This window comes from Xyrauchen texanus, chromosome 40 (assembly GCF_025860055.1).
Source record: "Xyrauchen texanus isolate HMW12.3.18 chromosome 40, RBS_HiC_50CHRs, whole genome shotgun sequence".
In the NCBI taxonomy this organism is placed as follows: domain Eukaryota; kingdom Metazoa; phylum Chordata; class Actinopteri; order Cypriniformes; family Catostomidae; genus Xyrauchen; species Xyrauchen texanus.
In genome coordinates, this window is record NC_068315.1 from 22,324,483 (window position 1) to 22,330,762 (window position 6,280).

Here is a 6,280-nt window from a genome sequence, read left to right on the forward strand (position 1 = left end):
TTTGTTTTAAATTTTCCAAAAACCTAAAAATGTGTTTATTTTTTCATTTACATTACATAATTTTTTAAATCACAGATTTTCAATGTTGTTGCAGACTTTTGGACCTCACTTTATATATATATCGTGATAAGCACAGCCACTGCAGCCCCATCGCTATTAGGCAAATTTCATATTTTAATTCCACACAGTACGTTCCCTAAAAAATCAGCCTAAGGATGTTTACAAGCACTGTGTCAGATGTCTGAAATGACAATGTAAGAGTGGTGTTAAATACCTGAGCAGGGCAGTCAAACAACCACTGTTCCCTGGGCTTCTCTTTATAGGCTGTAACCGCCTCTGTTATCTCATGACGTACAGTGGCACGCATGGTGTCCAGAACAAGATTTGGCCACACTTCAACCTGTATAACCACAGCCCGCTTCATTTAACACAATAATTTCATTCCACACACTAAGTATTTTGACAAGAGTGTATGATAAGAGGGTTTACCAGCAGCCTTATTTTGTACATTAGTCCCACTTAAAATATGCATGCATCTGTCTAGTCCCTAGGCAGATGTGTTGGAGCTGCATTAATGCTTAACTGTACAGGGACCTTCAGAATCTTCAGAAGCAAGGCTGGTGGTTTCTTACTGAGACAAGTTAAAATTATCTCAGCCCTAAGTCTCTATGATTTTCTGTGCTCTCGATTTGGCTTGGGTCCCTCCAGTGTATAGTATTTTTGTACTAGTTTTGTTAAAAAAGAAAAAAAAAATCATTTAGATAAAGAATAGCGCACCTCTCAACAAGATACACAATTGGAGGAACAGTATAATTCATTCATTTGCTAGATATATGAGTTTTGAAAAACCCCAAACCCCTGAGTATTACCACAAGTAATAGACAATTCATCAAAATCAAGGTGTTTTCCAAAGTTACTGTCCATAGCCTAGGGTATATACTAATTAAAATAACTTATGTACAACGGCCACAGCAGAATCTTTTATGCTTCTGTACACAAACATCTCAAACTTGCTTCATGTTAAATGAATATTTCAGATTGAAAACCTGGCATAATGTTGATAACCACAAAACATTATTTTGACTCATCCAGCCTTTTAAAGATTTAATAATGCATTTACCAGGATTACAGGGTTTATGGTGTAACGTTGTCATGACAACAAAGTTGTAAAATTGGGCATAATGTTCCCCAGAAAAGGTTAGTATGCGATTTGATCACAATAAAATCATGTTTACATGCATATGGTTAAAGTCTAATTGCTAGACTTTTGAAAAAGTTAGAATTTTTACATTTATGGATTGGCCCCATTCACTTCCATTCTCATCCTCACTGTAACCCAGATTTTTTCTTTTTCTATTAAATGATAAGCATGGACACGTCAAAATTTATATTTGTGGTATTTAACATAATGTCTGTCTTTGTGGGGTTATTATCCCCATTTGTTTCAAACTTTATCTTTGCCATATATTCAAACAACTTTGACAGATGCCTTTGAACCCGAGGAAGGGAAAGAAGGCTTCTCTGCACAGTTGTTATATTGTTTAAGCTTGTTCTAATGTGACATATGAAAAAAAAAATAAATGTGTAGTTGACTGCAGACAACTTGGTACACAGTCAACACTGACATCTAGTGTATGAAAAAGGCAAATTAGGCCTTTGGCCATTAGCACTTTAAATGTAGGTTTAGTTCACCCAAAACATTCTTTTTACTCACTCTTGTGTTCCAAACACTTTCTTCCATGGAACATGCATGGAGAAATGCTGAAGAATTATGTTAATAATTTTTACCATGCAATAACAAATAATGGAATAAGGCTTTAAAAAAGTATTCGAAAAATGCATGTGATAGCACCATACAAGTATCCAAAAAATTATAGCAGAATGATGTTAGTAACTGATGGCCTTGGCCATCATTCACTTTCATTGAATGGAAATAAGATGCAATGAAAGTGGATGGTGACTGAGCCTAACATTCTGTCTAATATCACTTATTGTGTTCCATGGAAGAAAATCGTTGGGGTTTGGAACAACATGAGGGTTTTAATTTTTGGATGAACTATCCCTTCAATGTTGAAAACATTAGGCACAAAAAAACTTTTGTAAATTAAACTTGTGAAAAGATATTACAACAATATGATAAGGCTATGTGCTGTTCCTAGTGGGGGTCAGTCCCATTGTACAGGATATCCAGCAAGTCAGCTGAGGAGATAAAGTAAAAGCATTAAAAGACCAGGCACTTGGTATCCAGATATTTGGCCAGGGTTTTTTTTTTTTCACAAAGAGCCAGTTTGCAGGAACAGATGGATTGAATGTCACACTCTCAAAATGACAGATGAGCAGCTCAAGGCAAGACTTTATGGGGCACTGAAAACAATTTTGAGTGTACCTGTGTGCACCTTCTGAATTACATTTCATAAGGGGTCACATATTACCTCTTTTCCCCTCCATGAGGTCCACTTATAATTTTAGTATAGTTTTTTGTGCCTTCATCTGCACTATTTTGTATTGTTTTCAATGTAAAGATGCATTAGAATGATGCCCTTTTTTCAGCTTAGTTTCAATAAATGCTGTATTTTTATTTATTTCTTTTTTGATGGGGAAGAAAATTTTGAGTTCAGAAAGTGCAACTGATCATAGAAAAGGTACCTTTTAGCTCAAAAGATCAAGGAAAAGTTGATTCATCATGATAAGAACTCTTGTATTTTCTGAGAGACAGTTGAGACAAATGAACAAACAAACAAAAAATACATAATCCAGATGCAAACCTGCTCTGAATGACCTCTTAATTTGCTATAGAGCCCAGGTTTGTTGGTGTCCTCAACAACAATTGTTGTTTTATTAACACTGTATGCCAGTTCTTTGAAACCAGTATCAATGCTTTCAAAGAGTTTGGAATCCCGTGGAAACATTCATTAAAAAGAATGAGTTAACTCAATTTAATTTACCAGAGAGAGAGAGAGAAAGAAAGAAAACTTACATTCTGAACAACATCTGTGTTTCTGGCCATAGGCACAGAACAGTAATTATCCACATGTTTCTGGCCAAAAGCATAATAAGATGAACATTTTCATCTCTCATCTAGATCTAAGCATATACTGCCAGAGGGCAGGACAAGATGCTTCCCAAATCTGTGAGATCCCAGTTTACTCTCAGTTCTCCATTAAAACAGCCTAAACTATTAATTTGTCTCAGATGCCTGTTTAAAATTTTCTGCTTTAGTATTCTGGCTGTTTTCTTTCATTATTGCTTATGTTTCACATTATAACATCAACTTAAAAAATAAAGAACAAAATAAGTTTTATATTGACTAGTAAGACCGTTCTATAAAGAATACATAAAATTAGAAACAAATCAGCAGAGCTGACCTCTGGTAACTGACATGTCTTCAGAATCTATAATGATGCTCTCCAGGTGAGACCAGGTCCACTGCATTTCAAACCTAATAGAGATCACCGATCTTTCACTGCCATGTGGATACTTCCTCCAGAAAGAACGCTATGTATTTAGATGTCATGAAGTTCTGTAGCTGCAACTGGTTGTCATGGATGAGCCTCATAGCAGTTTGTTTAGCACCTTCTCCATGCCCATCTCCTTCACTGCCCGGTCAACAATACTCCTGACCTCACCCTTAAAGTTATGCAAGTTGAGGCGAAGAAGGTCAGCCAGTGTGGTGTCTTGGTCCATGGTGAAGCATACACCAGTTGCATTCATAAGCTGCTGCCAGTGGAGTGAACAATTGGCTGGTTTTTAATGCTCTGCACCTGCTCGAAGCGAGGTAAGCATATTCTTCATGGTACTGTCTAGCCCAGTGAAGGTGTCCCATGAACGAACCTCAATATCCAGTATAAGCCCAGCCATTGCGGTCTCCTTCTCCAGAATTAACTTTTGTGATAAATCCATCATCTGATGTGGATTCACAGTCAAATCTGAAAAATATAATGAGTTATGACAAGACAAGACAAATGTTTGTTGGGAAACTGATTCAGTTGATTGCAGCCATGATTACAGTTATCCATCACTGCTACGACACTGCCACAACATTCCCCTACTAAAAAAACAGCATTGCTGGTCACCAGCATATGTTGTGCTTTAAATTCTGGTACAAAACACAGGATGTTGTTGTGCTGGTGTTCCATCTAGGCTTTTTACTATCATAACCAGTACTTCCTTAGTCAAACAGCATTACTAGAAAAAACATTTTGGTTGACCGTCTACAACAGCCTAGTTTCACTGGTGAAAAACATGGTTATGCTGGTCCACCTACTAGACCAGCAACAAACCCGAACTAATTAGCATAAACCAGCCTAGACCAGTATGTGGATTGCATGCCAGTTAAGCTGGTCTTTACAGCAGGATCCTCAAGCCTAACATGAGATATTTCACCACGCTTCATTTATTGTACCTGAAAAACCCATTCTTGCGGAACTGCTCCCTGAAGGTATACTGATCCACATCAAAGTTGGCGAATTTACTGCACAAGTTAGCCACCTCGCTTGCCTGAAGTGGGGCAACATACAGCTTCACCACCACAGCCAGTTTTTAACAGTTAGTTTAACAGTTAGTTTTTAACAGACATTTTCAACTGACGATCTTGAGAATCCTTTGTTCACAATGGAAAACGTCCTGTTTAGTTCCGTAACCTCCATTCCCTGATGGAGGGAATGAGACGTCGTGTCGATATAGTGACACTAGGGGTTGCTCTTGAGAGCCCAAGACACCTCTGATCTGTGATAAAAGACCAATGGGAATTGGCATGTGGTATTTGTATGCCACTCCCCTGGACATACGTATAAAGGAGGATACGTGCATACTGCTCATTCAGGTTTTGTACTTAGGAGCTGAGAATAAGGTCCCGGCCATTTCAGCGGTTAGTTCAGCGTTGTGGCAGGAAGGACACAACATCTCATTCCCTCCATCAGAGAATGGAGGTTACGGAAGTATGCAGCACGTAAACTCCCCTGACGCTAGTATGAGCGTCGAACAGCCTTTTGGGGACGAGTCAACTGCCCAAAGGATAGGGACAGGCGAGCCCAGTCATGCCACATACATCTTATTATTCATTTAATTGCCAGAAAAATATAGAGATCGTTAACAGACTGGGACACCAATGTCCATGTCGGGGAAGTGTCATTCCCAAGAGGAAGACACAATGGAGACCACTCCCTGCCCAGAGAGAGGGAGGGTATTTCAAGTGGAGATACAGCACATGGTCTTGCCGAGTCTAGTTGGAAGTAAGTCATGTGGAGAAGTGCCATGGTAGGTCCTACCTAATGGGGGACGAGGCTCTACGAGCATGGTGACTGGGGCAGGGGGGCTTCTGCCCAAGGAAGACACAGTTTACCAACAGGGAAACATTCTCAGCCGAATATACGTCGCAAGGGGTTACGTATGGGGAACCAACGCATGCGGAGCACCTGTCCCAGTATGGGGCTTAGTTAGGACAAATACTGAGCTGGCAGCGAGTTTCACTGCAAACTCACCTGCCACAGGGCTAGGAGGAAGTTAATCAGGGAACACATTTGTGAATGCTACTGGGAATTGACAATCCACATCTTCAGCTCAAGGGAGGTGAAAGGTGATATGTGTAAGCAATATTCCCGGCTGGATGACCCGGACTTACCTGTTCATTCCTGCTAAGACATGGGACAAAACCGGCTCGACCCGGAGATTGTAGAATCTTGCAAAACTGTTGGGTGTAGCCCGCTGCTCTGCAAATGTCTGTTAGAGAGGCGCCACTGGTCAGAGCCCAGGAAGCCACCACACTCCTGGTGGAATGGGCTCGTAGCCCTGCAGGGGGCAGCACATTCTGAGCTAGGTAAGCAATAGTTATGGCGTCAATGAGCCAAAGGGCAATCCTTTGTTTGGAGACAACACTTCCTTTCCGCTGTCCACCAAAGCAGACAAAGAGCTGCTCAGAGACGCTAAAGCTCTGTGTCCAAATAGATGCAAAAAGGGAGCACCATATGATCCCTGAATGTGGTCGTGGGAACCTTGGGCACATGTCGGGGTCTCAGGATCACGTGAGAGTAGCCTGGACGAAACTATAAACTCGCTGACAGAGAATGCTCGCAGGTCCCCTACCCTATTGATGGAGGTGAGCACCGTCAGGAGGGCAGTCTTCAACTCTGCTGACTCTAAAGGCTCGAAGGGAGCCCCTTGTATGCCTTGCAGGACTACAGAGAGGTCCCACGAGGGAACAAGACGTGGTCTGTAGGGATTAAACCTCCTGATTCATCTCAGGAACCTGATGATCAGGTTATGCTTCCCTAAGGACTTACTG

At 40.7% G+C, this 6,280-nt stretch overlaps 1 pseudogene; it reads right to left on the bottom strand.

The window, feature by feature from the left end:
* LOC127633193 (dynein axonemal heavy chain 9-like) overlaps positions 1-4,415 on the bottom strand; it is a 184,909-nt pseudogene extending 180,494 nt beyond the window's left edge.
* Positions 4,416-6,280: the final 1,865 nt, after the last annotated feature.